This window comes from Rana temporaria, chromosome 7 (assembly GCF_905171775.1).
Source record: "Rana temporaria chromosome 7, aRanTem1.1, whole genome shotgun sequence".
Taxonomy (NCBI): Eukaryota; Metazoa; Chordata; class Amphibia; order Anura; family Ranidae; genus Rana; species Rana temporaria.
The window spans coordinates 168551276-168568908 of NC_053495.1; the positions used below are offsets into that span (position 1 = coordinate 168551276).

Consider the following 17633-nt stretch of genomic DNA (forward strand, 5'->3'; position numbering starts at 1 on the left):
ATATGAATGTTCTGTGTACTGAAATGGTTTGCATGCAATATAATGCAAATGTTACTATATTAAATCCCCCATTTGATGCCTGAATCAGGTCCTAGCAACATCTTCTAATTCTAGAGGGTGATATCACCACTATGCACAGGGGAGTACTTGAGAACAGATCTCACACATGTGCCTCACTTTGTTCGATTAAACGCAATGATGTAACATTTCTTAGCAAAGCATGGTCGATGACTACAAAAGAAATAAAAGTCTAAGCCCAGGTTCACACTGACAGCGGGAATGAAATTGTGTTAGTTCAGCTGAACTCACACGATTTCATTTCTGCACGTCAGCCCCCACTTAGGAGGCGATCTCAGAAACATTGGTGCAAGTTTCTGCCCAGATATCTATTGGGGGGGGAAAAAAAAAAAAAAAAAAAAAATCGCACCCGAAGTACAGAATCGGTGTGGTGCCGGCGTAGCACCGATTCGGATGGTGCCATTGCTGGCAATAGCCAACGATGTGGCATGTCAAATCGCTGCAATGTGAAGAAAATGAATGAGAGGGCCACAACCTGTACCTAATCAATGGCCTGTCATGAATGTCACAGGTGCTTCACTATGCTATCCCTGTAAAAGTATCCTCTGATTGATGGCTGATCTCCTTCCAAAAATGCTAGTTCCCTGGCTGACACAGTGAACCTGAGCTGAAAGCTGGTCTCAATACTGTCATCAGTAGGTTTTCTCATGCTAGGTTTACTTTAAAAAGTATTTAAAGCCCAAATATTTATGTTTTGGACAGATTGAAGTCAAGTTTAGAAGTACAGATGAGATGCAGTAAAAACATGCAGTTGCGCTGAGTTTTAGTGCCCCCATCCCCTGTGCATCAGCCGGTGGTGTCACCTGCGCGTGGGCACTGTGCTCTTAATGGACGCGTGAAGATGAATTCTGTGACAGTGAGCCGCTGGAGGGATCTGTTTTTTATTCAAGTCTGTCGTAATGTTCTAGTATGAGGTGCATACTAGCACATTATGACATTACACTGCAGAGGGGGGCATTTTGTTTTTTAAAGCAGTGGTCATCAACCCTGTCCTGCAGGGCCCACTAACAGGCCAGGTTTTATGTATTACCTTGGGGAGATGCAGTCTAGAATACTGCAATCACTGAGGAGCAAATGATATCAGCTGTGATGTATTTCAGTTATCTTGCAAACCTGGCCTGTTAGTGGGCCCTGCAGGACACGGTTGATGACCACTGTTTTAAAGGAGTTGTGTAAAGGCAGGTTTATTATCTTCATACATTCTATGCATGGAGATAAAAAAAACTTGTGTGTAGCAGCCACCCCAGCACCCCCTAATTACTTACCTGAGCCCCATCTCTCTCCAGCAATGTCTTAAAATGTCTTAATCATCTGGGACCCTCCATCTGATTGGCAGCCGTGGGAGCCAACGATGCCACTGCTATGTCTCAGCCAAAGTCAGTCAGCCAGCCAATCAGGGGAGAGAGGGGGCGGGGCTGGGTAGGGGCCTTGTGTCTGAATGGACACAGTGAGCTGCGACTTGGCTCCAGTGCACCCATTGGAAGCTGCTGGCTGTGGGGGCACTCGATAGGAGGGAGGAGCCAGGAGCAACAAAGAGGGACTTGAGAAGAGGAGGATCCAGGCTGCTCTGGGCAAAACCATTACACAGAGGTGGCAAGTATAACATGTTTGTAATGTTTTATTTTATTTTTTAAAAGACTTTACAATCACTTTAAGTTGTTTACTTTCACTTTATACAGCCTATAGCAGTGGCCGGGGTTGCTTACATGTCATGGTCGCAGTGCATTTGTCGACAAAAGTGGGGGTTAAAATAGGTGGTGAGGAAGCATCAAATTGCCTCCTCACTGTCTGTCAATCATCTCTGAAAAGCAATCCAAGCGTGGAACGCTCTTCAGAGTAGTAATGGATTAAGATGCATGTCTACATCCAACATAATGCAGTATTTAAACTACTGATCCCCTATTAGGTTTATATGGAGGAGATTTGTCTTGATGACAACTGCCTCTCATACTGCTTTTGCATCTCTGGGACACATGCAAAAAAAAAAAAAGACAGGTGTCTGAATTTTGCTTTGCTAGTTTTCAGTCTGCATACACGTTGGGGTTCATAAACACATGGGCACATAAAAAAAATTCAGCTTTATTTCGCCTGGGAGCCACAGGCGTTGCATACAGCCCCTGATGCAAACTATACATGTATACAGCAGTGCGAGGGTATACGCAGCTCTAAACACTTGCTTCCCGATGCATACTGTCTGTATCCAGGGGAAAACGTCTGTGCGCACGTCTACGCCCAGACCTGCCTATACCTTTGTACAGCCGTATCCTAGAATTTATTTGTAAAAGGTGGCTGTGCACCACAACTGTGGCTCCTGAGCGTCAAAATGCAGCCATAATTTACTTTATATGCCGATATGCACGAGCCCTTAAAATATAAACTGAAGGCAAAAGTTTTTTTAGTTTTAATACAAGTAGGGATGGATAAGAACACCCATCAGGATTTTATTGAATGTCCTTATTACACCCTCTCAATTTGCCTTGGTCACCATTATCACTGAAGTGAAATTGGAAGAAAGACCCCAAATTTTGGGTGGTCACCAAAACAGTAATAAAGGGGATATCTTCCAATGGGCACTAGTTTTGGTGATGCCGATTACTACCCAGGGTGGATATAAATCAATGATTTTCTTTTAAAAATTGGATTTGTTTAATTTTAAAATCAATTTTTTTTAAATATCAAATTTATTTTAATTAAAAATGCTTTGAGTAAAAAATTTCTCTAAAGATAGTTTTCTATTTAAGATAGATTAATAATTTAGTTTATTCAGCGTGAAACAAAGCTTAGTTATGTAGCATGAGGCTGTATATTCTGCAATATTTACATTTCTGGTAAACTCATTAAATAATCCAAGCCGAGATAACATGCACTGCATTGATGCATTCACACAATTTCACAGTAACCATGAGATAAACCAAAGTTATAGAATATTCCTTTATCCCATTGTTTTGCAAATCTATGTACACTACAAACTGTATGATTGAATCGGTTCGGATATCTGTTTTACTAACCTGACAGCTTATTATTCTAAAATAATTTTGTTCACAAATATTAAAGATTTGAACTACCAGCAAGAATGAGTCCTTACATTTAAAGAGCACCTGTCATTTCAGATCCATCATGGCAGCCGTTAGCAAGCATCCACTCACCTTGTTGTGTCACTGCCGCATCAGCAGCTGTCCTATTAAAGTGAATGGGACTGTCGGTGAGGCAACAGTGGGTAAGAGGAAGAGCAGCTTCGGGACAGAGTTGACAGTTGCTCTTTAAAAATAGGATTTTTGTACTCACAGTAAAATCCTTTTCTCTGAAGTCCATGGATGGACACGGCTCCTTTAGTCTTGACAAGTGGGTTATGTTCCGTCTATTAGGAGAGGATCTCTCAGATAGAACACGAACATAACCACAAGTCAAGATTTAAGGAAGCTGTGTCCGTCCATGGATTTTACGATGAGCACAAAAAATCCCATTTTCTCTTTTCGTCCATGGACGGACACAGCTTCCTTAACCACTTGCCTACTGTGCACATACACCGCCTTCCGGGCACGCGCACTGTGTTTCCAGTGACGCGACGGGTGCACGCGCACCCTAGAGGCTTTAAATGACAGGACATCATATGACGTCCTGTCGGAACAAATAGAGCATTCTCTATTTTTATTCCTTCTCTTACTCCTTGTGGGGAGAATAGTATAAGTAGAAGTGCTGGCGGGGAGTTGGGATCAGTGACCAACTTAGGTGTTCTTGTACAAGGTGATCTGAGAACTGTAGTGGGGACTTTTAATGGCAACTATAATCACAGGTAGTGTTACTTACTGTCTCAGACTTTGTGGTGTCTCTTAGTAGCAACACCTATGACGAAATCAAGAAATAGGGTCTCCTCCTCTTCACATTCCTCACCAGTCAGCGGGCCTCTAGTCTCTGCCCCCCAGCCATGCCGTGAACTGAATGGCTGGCTGCAAAGAGGCTGAGCGGGCAGCTGCCTGCTCCAGGAACAGCCCAGCTGGGTGGCCGCGAATTGTCTAGGAGAGTGGTGCAGGCTTCAGGAACAGCCCAGGAATTGGTGACCCCTGGCAAATCATCATTCGACCCCCGAGGAGGGCCCGACCCCCAGGTTGAGAACCACTGGTGTAAATAGACAGTGGGAGTGTGCACAAGTGTAAAAGGGACCTTACTGTGCAAAGCACTCATTCATTTTGAGTAATGTTCAGTTTTGGAGTTTAATATTAAATGTACACAGCACCCAAGTTCTAGCAAAAGGGATTTTATACCCATTGTACAAAATAAGTCTCCCCTGTCTTATTTCCCCATCTTATAACACAATATACATGGGAATCTCCTAAACCTGGAAGCATGATTCTGGTATTACCTGGCAGTATTGTGTGTATTTAACAAACACTTGACTTGCTCTATATGCAGTTTTCAGTGTTTATCAAACATGGCCTCATACAGAACTCTACAAGACCATGGAACTGGTCATAGCAGCACTGTCTAGCCATGTTCACATCTCTGCAGATGATTCCTGCAGTCACAACCACCTGCACAGAAAACTGCGCTAATCCTAGTGGCACACCGGACGCACTAGAAATTGCAATGGAAAACGCACTTGTGATTTCAGTGTGGGCTGCAATTTCTTTAAAGCGGAGGTTCACCCAAAAATCAACTTTCTGCCATTAGATCCAGCATACTGCTGACATCTGCAGTATGCCGTTTTTTTACGGCGCCTGCGCAGTGAGCTCTACACGGCAGGCGCCGTAAACACCCGAGTGTCACTTTGGGTATTTTCGGAAGGCGTGACGCGCTTTAGCAGCCAGTCATTTAAATCCGCTTGGCTTAGGAACGCCTATTCCCCGCAGAAATCACCACTCGGAGCCGGATAACAACGGCTGATAAAACGATAAGTACAAAAAAAAAAAAACAACATACTGCAGATGTCAGCAGTATGCTGGATCTAATGGCAGAAAGTTGATTTTTGGGTGAACCTCCGCTTTAATGCCGCAGGGACGTTTTCCCTTCATTTCAGAAGTCACAGCAGCCCATTCAAAATGCAGCTCACATAGCCGCATATGTGTGAACCTAGCCTAAGATCTATGGGTAGCTCAAGGCTAAACTCCAGGGAGATTGAAATAAACTTTTCATGCAGGTATGCGTTAGTGATAAAAATCATCAAGTGAAATTTTAAAGAGCAACAAAAGAATCAAGCTTAGACCAGGTGACTATAGTCGAGTACAAACAGGCCGAATGTCAGGCCACATCAAATGGTTCAACAGAATCCGGCCAACATTGGGACCGTGTATACTGCAGAAGGTCCGACAGAAGTTGGCCATTCGGCCGGCTTCTCTCAAAAGGGGCATGACCAGAAATAGTCTGCCAATCTGATCCCAATTAGAGGGACCCGATGCGCGCTGCATGGTGTGCAAGATCGCCGCTGGCCATGCGCGATAGCGTGCACGAGCGTCAGTGCGGGGATTTGTGTATGCAAACAAGTAGGAACAACAATATGCCTCCGCACCTTGTCAGCCCCATACAGTTAGAACACATGGAGGGAACACACATTTAACCCCTGGATCGCCCCCTAGTGTTAACCCCTTCCCTGCTAGTGACATTTTTCCAAAGTAACCAGTGCATATTTATAGCACTAATCGCTGCATAAATGTCAATGTTCCCAAAATATGTCAAAGTGTCCGTCGCAATACCGCTAAAAAAAACGCAGATCACCGCCATTACTATTAAAAAAAAAAAAAGCCATAAATCTTTCCCATAGTTTGTAACCTTTGTGCAAACCAATCAATTTACGCTTATTGCATTTTCTTTTTACCAAAAATATGTAGAATATATATCAGCCTAAACTAATGAAGAAATATATATATATTCGGCAACTTGTGACGCGCTGTATGCGCCGGTCGGAAGCATGTCAATCAATTAGGAACGCCTAGTCCCGCAGATTATACCCGGAAGCTGCGGTGAACATATACACATTATATTATACACACACACACACATATATATATATATATATAATGTGTAACGGTATGTACGGCAAGGATTTAAAAAAAAAAACAGCCAATTGTCATTCTAACTCCTCGCCTGAATGTAATGTTAAAAACATTTTTTTAGGTGAACCCCCGCTTTAACTATAGTAGATAAAACTCAAGTCTGTAGTCAAGCTGTGCTGTATGGTAGGCCGAAATTCAACTTTAATATTTTTTGTGGGTGAAACAGGTGTATGAATAACATCCCATACATCTGAAGGTACATCACATGAGGAAAAAAGACCAATATAAGCGTAGAAACCCCGCTTGAACAAAAGGAAAAGACACAATTTTTAGGGGTCAGGAACAGAAAGTAGGTTTCTCTTCTACTACAAGAAAAGTAAGCAAATTAAATAAATTGCTACATCTAAAGTATATCTGAATCCAAGACCAAAAATACCTTTATTGCTGTTGCATGTCCTTGTATGTGGTGGCTGCGATCCTTTTCATTTTTCAGACTAAGAACTGTGGTCAGCAAGTACAGAAAATACCCGTTGATCTTACTAGAATTGCAGGGTCCTCCTCACTTCCTGTGAAGTGACCTGAAAGCACAATCTATTTTTGTGTGTTTAAACTACTTTAGATCTCTCTCACAGTCAACGTAAAAAAAAAGAAACACAAATGTTTTCTTATGTGTCAAAGGCAATCCAACACCCTTGTATTTCTGGAGTGAGTTGGAAAAGGAAAATGTCAGAAAGCTGTAGGAAACTATACACATATCAAGAATGTTAGGAAAAACAAACAATACACATGTTTGATAACTGGTTTCTTGATGATATAAAATTGATCATCTCAGATAATGTGTCAGCACAACATTGCTAACAAAAGAGTCCAACGGTTAGAAAATGTCATTAGACATTCTATTTATTTATTCCAGAAATAGAAATGCCCCTGTGCTCTGTATTGTTGCCTCATAGGTAAAGGAAAGACTTCAACAGTGTACAAGTACATCAGAAGTAAAGCATTGAATCAAAAAAAAAAAAAAAAAGTTTGTTTTTAACCAAACATTGACATTTCATAACTAATGACCATTTTAAAGGAAACGTCCTTTGAAAAAACCCAGAGACGTGCATTGCTGACAACTTTCCAAGGTTGTCAAGCTTAGGTTTCTCTGACTGCAATACTGACCCAATCACTGACTTGCAACCGGCATGTAGGAAGTGGAGTCGGTTCTCCTAGTCCTTATCATAAGCATTCATAAAGTGCTGTCAAGTTACGCAGCGCTTTACATACTGTACCTTTACATCAGTCCCTGCCCTCAAGTGGCTTACAATCCAAGGTCCATAACATACATACAGGTCGTGTCCTGACTGGTATTCAAAAACGGAGGACCTCCAAACCACAATGCTGCCCCGTGTCAGAAAACTCTAATGCCGCGTACACACGATTGGTCCATCCGATGAGAACGGTCTGATGGACCGTTTATCGGTTAACCGATGAAGCTGACTGATGGTCAGTCGCGCCTACACACCATTGGTTAAAAAAAAAAAACTTTGTGTCAGAACATAGTGACGTAAAGCACAACGACGTGCTGAAAAAAAACGAAGTTCAATGCTTCCAAGCATGTGTCGACTTGATTCTGAGCATGCATGGATTTTTAACCGATGGTCGTGCCTACTAACGATCGTTTTTTTTCCCTATCTGTTAGGTATCCATCGGTTAAATTTAAAACAAGTTGGCTTTTTTTTTTACCGATGGATAAATAACCGATGGGGCCCACACACGATCGGTTTGGTCCGATGAAAACGGTCCATCAGACCATTCTCATCGGTTTGACCGATCGTGTGTACGCGGCATAAGTGATAGAGGCAAGGACCAATTTAAATGGTTAATGCTTTCTGTAACAGAACTTCAGGATTATGAAGACACCACATAAATAACTTATTTTATATTTTTGAACAATTCTGAGCTTTAGAATACGTTCACTTTCTCCAGGCTGCACGTTTAGGACCCCCCCCCCTGGGAACAGCCATGCTAAATGCATCACACTGACAGAAAATAGCCCATCCCCAGCTCTTCCTGTCCTGAGGTTACACAATATCCCACACCCAGCTCTACGGATGGCAGCCAGCAACAGTGTGCAGGAACCCTCCGACGGCACACAGCGAAGGAGGAAGGATCACTTACCGCTCTCCTAGCCCCTCCATCTAGCTGCTGCAGGCCCTCGAAGCGACTGAGAGCTGACCTGCCTGACCAGAAAGTCCAAAAGCTGCGTGTGTCAAACTTATTTCTTGTCGGCTATGCTTCCTCATTCTTTCAGCCTGCCTCTACTGAAAACGATCTGCAACGCCCTCCTTAAAGGCGCAGCTCACCCGGGAGAAAAAGAGGAAGCGAGCAGCTGAAATCTCGCACGGTGAGAAAAGGTTTCTGCTTAGGGGGAGGGGGAAGGTAGAAAACATAATTGCTGTCACACACACAAGAAAAGGCTTCGTAAAGGCTTCAGGTAAAACATTCACTTCCCAATAGGGACTCCATGCTGCTCTTTGTTTTAGTTTGAAAGTCTTTGCTATTCATTTGTAAAAATGCCAGCGCTGAACAGGACTCCCCCCTACCCCACACATTTCTTCTCTTCCTACTTTCCTCACACCCCCTCAATAAGAGATCTCTTGCACATTTACTGCAATTAGGTCGCTTGCTTTGCATCTCTGTCATTGTGAAAACCACAATGTATGGAATGCATAATACATGAGATGTGCAACAAGACACTTTTATACAAAACAGAAGATGGCAAAGATGGGTACATACAGTATGTGTCTCAAGTTTTGGGTAGTCGCCTGTTAAAAAGTGCAACTCTGGCCAAAAAAAATTATATTTTTGGTTTTAAACAGGAGTGGAGAAATAATTTAGAACCCTGTCAGTTTTTTACAGCTATCCACATCTTTGTTAAAAGGCATAGTCCACCTTTTGTAAAAATAAATAAACAAATGAAATATAAAAAGGCACAGAGAAGATCCGTGCAGGGCAATTAGTAAACCAGAGTGCTTCCATATAGGAGATACGGGTCACTGGGCTAATGCCCAGTGACCCTTTCAACTCCCATATTCAATTTAGCGCCATTCCCCCCGCTGCCCAAACCTAATGGGATGATTGATGGCGTCTCTCGATAGAAACTGTCCCTTTGATTATCCTGACCCATCAACCACTATGTGGGAAACCCATGCGGAGGAAAGCTTGAAGCGGAAGTCCAGCACACCCACCAAAAAATATAAAGTCAGCAGCTACAAATACTGTTGTAGTTGCTGACTTATACATCCTGCCCACAGCTCGCCACGATCCTGGGAAAAAGCCCAGAGCGGCATTTGCCGCTCGGGGCCTTTTCCCAGGATCGCTGCGGGCAGGATGTTTTAGGTGAGGCCGCGGCGTCGGCCTAGTCCGCGGAGCGCCTTTACCCCAGGATGGCGGCGGACTAGGCCCCCACCGCTCGATCGCGGGGGGCCCGTGATGTCCGGTAATTGAGGCCCGGCCTTGTGAAGTCCCCAGCTCTTCCTTATGTGAGCTGGCGCCATCTGGTGGTGGCCGTTGGTATTACAAGTTAAGCATTACAAGTTGAACAGCAATTCTAATGTAATTTTTCACTATTTTCACTGCCATCTCCTTCCCTCCAATTTATAGCCCCCAAATATTATATATATATTTTATCCTAACAACCTAGAGAATAAAATGGCGATCGTTGCAATACTTTGTCACACCGTATTTGCACAGCGATCTTACAAGCGCACTTTTTTGGGGGGGGGGGGGGATTACACTTTTTTTAATAGAAAAATAAGACAACAGTAAAGTTAAGCTATCCCCATTTTTTTTTTAATATTATGAAAGATATTGTTACGCCGAGTAAATTCATACCCAACATGTCACGCTTCAAAATTGCGTCCGCTCGTGGAATGCCGACAAATTTTTACCCTTTAAAATCTTCATAGGCGACGTTTAAAAAAATCTACAGGTTGCATGTTTTGAGTTACAGAGGAGGTCTAGGGCTAGAATTATTGCTCTCGCTCTACCAATCGCGGCGATACCTCACGTGTGGTTTGAACACCGTTTACATATGCGGGCGCTACTCACGTATGTGTTCGCGCAAGCTCGTCGGGACGGGGTGCGTTTTCTGGCTCCTAACTTTTTTAGCTGGCTCCTAGATTCCAAGCAAATTTGTCAAACCCTGCCATAGTACAACACAGTATTTGCCTCTTTGTGGTGCACAATAGTACAGATGTATTTGTTTTACCATGTATATACAATGCAGACTGCAATGCACATTTACCCATGTGTTACCGAATTTAGATCCAAGCAGAACAAAATTACAGGAGCCAGACAGTCATTGCAACTAAAAATAACAACCAACATATAAACATGACGATGGGATGGAAATGCCTGTTGTGTCATAAACTGGACTGACTACTATAGACACTAAACTGTACACCTTGCTTTACGCCCAGCGGCTGGGAAACAATGTACAGGTTTTAGAGCCAAATACGGAAAACTCTTCTTGGGGGAAGTAACAATTCTACCTTCAGTTTATTCATAGACTGTCATTTCCCAGAATGTCTACTAAAATATAAAGGTAGCAGGAAATGTCCCATGATACTTCACACAAGAAGCAACGCCTGACTCTCATACATCTGCAGTCTACATTTTCTTTTCTGTAGTTTCCAATATAAGAATTTCTAAATGTAACCAATTAAAAATGCCGTCTTAGTTCTAACAGAGCAAAAAAAAAAGTGATCTTCTATGACAGATTATTCGCCTAGAACTATCCACCTTTAAAAAGGGGTTGGCCCAGCTCTTGATTGGATAGACTGATAGCAGCGCAGCCATTGGCTCCCGCTGCTGTCAATCAAATCCAATGACACAGGTGACGCAGAGTCTGGCATTCATGTCTATGAATGCAAATGCTGGACTCGGGAGAGCGCTCCTCCTAGGGGGTTAGCTGATGCGAGGAGGAGCCGCGAGCGCTACCGGGGGACCCCAGAAGAGAGGGATCGGGACCACTCTGTGCAAAACGAGCTGCACAGTGGAGGCAAGTATGAAATTTAATAAAAAAATTAAACACAAAAGGTTTACACTTTAAAGCGGATGTCCACACAAAAATGGAACCTCAGCTGTGCGGATTCCTCCCCCCCTCCGGTGTCATATTTGGCACCTTTCAGAGGGGAGGGGGGAGCAGATACCCAAGACAGGTAGTTGCACCAACTTCCAGGCATGGATCCCTGCATTATCTGCGGGAATCTACCCCGCTTCCGGCGCCCACCCGCTGTCTTCTTGGGAAACACACTGTTCCCAGAAGACAGCAGGGACGAGTGGAGTCGCGCATGCGCAGTAGGGAACCAGGAAGTGAAGCTTCAAGGCTTCACTTCCTAATTCCCTTACCAAAGATGGTCACGGCAGCATCCTAGAGCCGAGGCGGAAATCGGCTTCGGGTGCCGACATCGCGGGCACGCTGGACAGGTAAGTGTCCTTATTTTAAAAGTCAGCATTTGTAATTGCTGACTTAAAAAATAATAATAATAACAATAATTTGGCGGACCTCCGCTTTAAGGGCTCATCCACACCATTGTGTAAAGCAGCCTATTGAGTTTGAATAGGCCCTCAATCTATGGAAACTTGTGTGTGCTAATTTTGGCAACGCAAAGCACTGCAATGTACAAAGCATTCATATGTGTGTGTTGTGGTGTACTATGTACAGTTTCAATAACACATTTTTTAAAGGTTTATAACGTCACTGCAATTTAGGAAAATCACACACTGATTTTACTTATTTTCTGTAATTGCTTTTTAAATAAGACAAATCCGAAAGCAAATGAGTATTAGTGGACTGATGATGCTGAGCAAAGATATATAGATGTGTGTGCGCGCATTTTTGTGCGTGCGTAAAGTCTGCAAACTATGGGCCTATGGGTTAAAAAAAAAAAACTCTTTACAGCTAGTACACAATGTGCGTGAATCAACAAATATAAATTTCAGTGGAAAAAAGTAATCTTGCGCATGTCATACAAGCGAGTAAATCTGGTCTGTTCTTCGCCACAGCCCACTATGAACAATGACCGGTCACTACAATAAAATCATGAGTTAGCATGAGAAGTGCTTGTTAATGTTGACAAACTAAAATTAGGGAACATTTGCTCATTTAAAAAACAAGAAATGTAACTTCCACTTTGATGTTGGGTCATTTCTGCATGCGCATCTTATATACCTTAAACCTAAATACCACTATACACAATCAAACATTGCTTGTAACTGCAGGTGACCCACACATTATTCATTCAATAATATACTAAAACAGTACAGGTCCAAAAATCACAGTAATACAGATCACTTTTTGAGTCACTAAGAACAAGATTACAGATCAAGAGTTCCACCTTTACGATCTCTTTCATGATCTGCATACTTGTTCAAAGACAATGACCAAAAAAGTACTGAGGACGCCGGATCAGCCTGACAGCCAGAGAGCTAGGATTTTGAGGAGGGGCCAGAAATGGCAGCCAAATACAGCACACCTCAAGGCAGGAAAATCCATGTACTGCAAGTCACTGCTTTCTACTGTAAATGGGCTTATAGTTTGCAATCAAACTGCCAAGACTTGCCAAGTCAGCCAGCATTTTTAAGCTGTGGGTAGGTCTGTTGTCACCGCTTGGCTTAACAAAAGTGGATTTAAAAAGGATAAGTTCACCTTTTAACAAAAAATAATAAATGCACTTTCTTTGCAGGTAAAAAAATTTATGAAATAAAAAAAGTTTTTTTTTTCTAGAGCATCGAAAGTATTGATCGCTGGTGCAATGCAGGTCTCCTGCAGACCTGTAAGTGTATCTGTGTGCCTGTACATCCCATACAGGCAGGCAGATACAATCTGACAGGATGAGAGAAAGAACTACAACAGCGCACCACAGCACCATGGTAGTACAATAAAAACTACAAGGTAAAATCTGCAATGTCTGTCGAACCTTGTAGTTTTCCATCCACAGAAAGAACACTGTGAATGAGTGACGAGGCCGGCTGGGTGGAGCGCCATTCGCCCGCGTTTTATTTATTTTTTAATCGGGGGACGGTCCATTCGTAACATGTTACATCCTGAATATGGGTACATCCTTTAAAAATCAACTGAGAAAGGTGGAAAAACGTCGACTGAACAGTGACTGCCCCTTATTAGATGCAGTTACTGTTCAGGTAATTTAGACAGCCATGAGTGCAACCTAAATACAATAACTGGCAGGGGAGATTCCTCTTTAATGGAAATGATTGGGAAAAATCAAGCAATTTCTCTAGTTTGGGTATGAATGAGAGAAATCTTAAAGCAGAGTTCCGCCAAAAAAAAAAAATATCAATAAAGTCAGCAGCTACAAATACTGCAACTGCTGACTTTTAATATTAGGACACTTACCTGTCCAGGGCACCCACCATGTCCTCACCCTATCTGCCCCATGGCTCCCGGGTTAAGGCACCGCCATCTTCAGTAAGGCAATCAGGAAGTGAAGCCTTGTGGCTTCACAGCCTGGTCCCTGCTGTTTTCTGGGACCTGTGTGTCTCCCAGAAGACAGCAGGAGGGACGGAGGAGGGGACGGACATGGGGCGGAATCTGTGGTGATCTATCACACGAAGCGGGAGCAAATACCTGGATTAGACGTGCCAAATGTGAAACCAGAAAATCGGAAATTCCATTTTTTTGGTGGAACTCCACTTTAACTTGTATGGCTAGATAGAGATATATTATCTATCTATCTATCTATCTATCTATCTATCGAGATATATAACATTTTCCCCCCCTTTTGTTCTTTCCATCTTATCGCTGCTGATTTCATGCAGCCACTTTATGTCTACACAGGTAAAATATCTAAGGCTTTCTATTGATCATAGTGACTTCTGCAAGCCTTGATTTTGCCCAACACCACAATGCCGCAAAAAACAAAAAAAAAATTAATTAATTGTTCAGACAATGTAGCAGACAGTAAACTATAAGATGACACCTAAAAGTGGGTGTTCATACGGTTATTAATTTGTCTGCCATTACATGTCAAGCAGACGCCTGACATAGGAAATAAGGTTCTAAATGTTCAAACAGAAGCTGGTTGCTTAGTTACGCTCTCACTCTGCCTTTTATTGTCACTGTGCACAGCAGACACTCACAGGCACACTACAGAGGGGATGGGTGGCTGATTTTCAACCATTTACTACAGCTTAGGACAATTTAACGGTGAGAAACGAAATGTTAAAAACAATTATATATATATATATTTTTTTTTCTTGATTATATATATATATATATAATCTATATATATATATATATATATATATATATATATATAATCTATCAAGAAAATAGAATAGATGTAAACCCTTGAATGATATCAATCTTGCTTTACCAGTGTGTAGCAAATGTTTTGCAAGTTTTTGGAATTTTTTTGCATCTCAGTGCTGAAACGGAAAACGTAGGTAAATTATTAAAATAAAAAAACATACCGACGAGGATCAAGGATAACCCTGACTGGTGGAATAATGAGCACTGGCGTTTTAAGCTTTAAATCCGAAAAACTGAGGCAAAGAAAGTATACTGTGAGACAACTCCAGATTGGAGATGAATATTGCAGGCAGTGCTTTTTTTTTTAAACCTCCGAAGGAAACATTAGCACAGAGTTTGGTTTTAAGTGGTTGGAGAGGCAGAAGATTTTTTTATCTTCATGCATTCTATACATGAAGATAAAGTCTTCAGCGTGCAGCAGCCCCCCTAACACTTACCTGAGGTCCCTCTCTGTCCAGCGATGTCCACAAGTGTCTCACATGTCAGATTCTCCTTCCTGATTGGCTGGGACACAACAGCGGCACCATTAGCTCCTGCTGCTGTCAAAGTCAGCTAGCCAATTAGGGGGCGGGCCAGGCCACGGCTGTGTGTCTGAATGGACATACAGAGCTGCAGCTTGGCTCGGGTGCCCCCATAGCAAGCTGCATGCTCTGGGGGCAATCAACAGGAGGGATGAGCCAGGATCACAGAAGAGGCACCAGAGAAGTGGAGGATTCGGGCTGCTCTGTGCAAATCCACTGCAACAGAGCAGGTAAGTATAACATGTTTATTATTTTTAGAAGAAAAAATAACAGATCCTTACTCTTTAAAAAAAGATTTTAAATTAAAAGATACCACTTCTGATGCATCAGCCCTGGTTCACGCCAAACCAGACTTGAAATTGCACAATTTGAAAGCCGCATGTCAGTGCGACTTGGCTGACATCTGTGCGGCGTCCTGCACGAAGATATGCAAGTCGCACCTGAAATCGTCAAAAGTAGTGCAGGAACTACTTTATAAAATTGATGCTGCACCACAAAATCGGCGGCACACCAATTTGAACAGTTCTATTGCCAACAATAGGGTGCGACTTGTCATGCGATTTAGACTTAAATTAGGTTTTTGAAAAATTCAAACCGAGTTGCTGAGCTTTTCATACCATCTATAGCAAAGCTTATAAAAATTCCCAACAAATTACGACTAGTGCTTCACCAAATACATTGTTACCAAATATTAATTTAGTCAATTTTTATTTATTTTTTATAAAATTCTAATAGCTTCATTCTGGAGTATTGGTAATAAGAAATAAAGGTGAAAAAATATATGCAAACGCACGCTGTGCTCATTAAAAAGGAAAAACTGCTTTAAAAACGTAAGGTTCTGAAAATGTAACAGGCAGCTTACATGTGTCTGCTTTGTTTACTGAGCCTGGCTGCTGACTACATCCCCTTGCCCGCCCTTAGTCACCATGGTGACGAAGGAGGAGCCTGTCTATTAGGCCTTTGTGTTGGATGCATACAGTCTAACCGAACACCCATTTTCATCTCAAGTATTGAATGGCTTCCTGTCCATAAGTTATCACAACAGTGTAGGAGTTAGAGGACACAGGCATATAGTGTGTGTGTGTGTGTGTGTGTGTGTGTGTGTGTGTGTGTGTGTGTGTGTGTGTGTGTGTGTGTGTGTGTGTGTGTGTGTGTGTGTGTGTGTGTGTGTGTGTGTGTGTGTGTGTGTGTGTGTATCTTGATTGAATGACAGAGTGGAAGGGAAGAGATTGGGGATTGCCGTTTTCTGCCCGGACCAAAGAACTCTCCCATGGTTCCACATTTCAGAACACCAGAGTGATGATCTCTCACAACAGAACCTCTCTGAGAAGGCTTTATAAGTGATGTAAACGAAGGGCATTGTTCACAAGGCCGGGCCTAACCATGTCTTTCAAAAATAAAGTCTAGTACACATGGGCCAAATGTCAGGTGGCACTGGCATGCATGTACTTACTGCAGCCAGTCTGACAGAAGTGGGCCGTACGACCAGCTTTTGTCGAAGGGGCATGACAGAAAAAGGTCTGTTGATCGGCTCCCGATCAGCGCTTTCATCCAATGGCTGAAAGTCACAGTCCCCCCCTTCAGAACATAACGGCACAGCAGGGGAGATCACTGTACTAACATCACATAGTTAGTACATCAGCTCCCCCTAAGTTGTCAGTTTTTTTTCCGTTCAGCCCTGCTGGATTGAACGAAAAAATAAATAAATAGTGTGCACTAGGCTTTAATCTACACAACAAAATAGGTTAAGCAGCATTGCCTTGCCTCTTCTTCTGTAGTAAACATTGATACCAAATTATAAGTGCAGTTGCAAGAAAACTAGGACCAGAACTAATCTACAGCTAAAGTAGGACTATACAAAACTTTTTTTTTTTTTTTTTTTTTTTTTTTTGGGGATATAGTAAGGGAGGGTTATTACTCCTGTATGATTTATTTTTGCCATCTTTGTTCCATTGGGAAGATTGTCCCATAGCTAAACAGGGATAGAAAATCTCTGCAGATTAAAAGCCTGTTCACACTGAGAGTGCGGCCGCGTTAGCAGTAAAGCGCCGCTAGTTTTACCAGCGATTTACTGTTTTAGTGGCGCTATTCACCCCCACTAGCATGCAAAAAAAGGGTTAAAATTGCCCGCTGCCCATTGGGTAGGGGCGCTTTAGGAACGGTGTGTACACCACTCCTAAAGCACCTCAAAGATGCTGCTTGCAGGAGTTTTTTTTTTAACGTCCTGCCAGCGCAGTGCCCCAGTGTGAAAGCACTCGGGCTTTTATACTGGGATTGCAGATGAGTCTTTTTTCAGGTGCTATTTTTAGCGCTAAAGCGCCTGAAAAAATGGCTCCATTGTGAAAGGGGTCCAAGAGAATCTCATGGGGGCCTCCAGGACCAGTCCCTGTTTCCCCTCTATTACTTTTCCGGGGCCACCCAAACTTTGGGCTTTTCTTTTACTTTCAATGATAATGGTAAACGGGGCAAATTGAGAGTGAATCTCTGTAGCAGGAGCACAAGAGGGCAATAAAAACCAAAAAGTTATTCTAATCCATCTCCCAAAAACCTGGGCCTCTTCCTTTTCCCCACTCAGTATAAAAATCTGCCTCCTCACTGGCTGCACCTGCTCAGTGAGCCCTCAATGCTGTATTGTTTTGTATTCAAAGACTTGAGATAATTGAAAGGCGGCCAATACAACTCTAGGAGGATCACTGGACAAATGCAGCTGGTGGTGAAGAGGATTTC

General features: G+C 42.7%; 1 protein-coding gene across 8 annotated transcripts in view; it reads right to left on the minus strand.

Annotated features, from left to right (window-relative positions):
* RC3H1 (ring finger and CCCH-type domains 1) overlaps positions 1-17633 on the minus strand; it is a 109331-nt gene that overhangs the window by 65483 nt on the left and 26215 nt on the right. Inside the window, exon 1 of one of the 8 annotated variants that reach the window (XM_040360388.1) lies at positions 8229-8315. The exons of the other annotated variants lie outside the window; for them this stretch is intronic. The gene's annotated coding sequence lies outside the window, so the exon portion shown is untranslated. Of the gene's footprint in view, positions 1-8228; positions 8316-17633 lie in introns of those variants that run through there. 8 annotated transcript variants of the gene reach the window in all.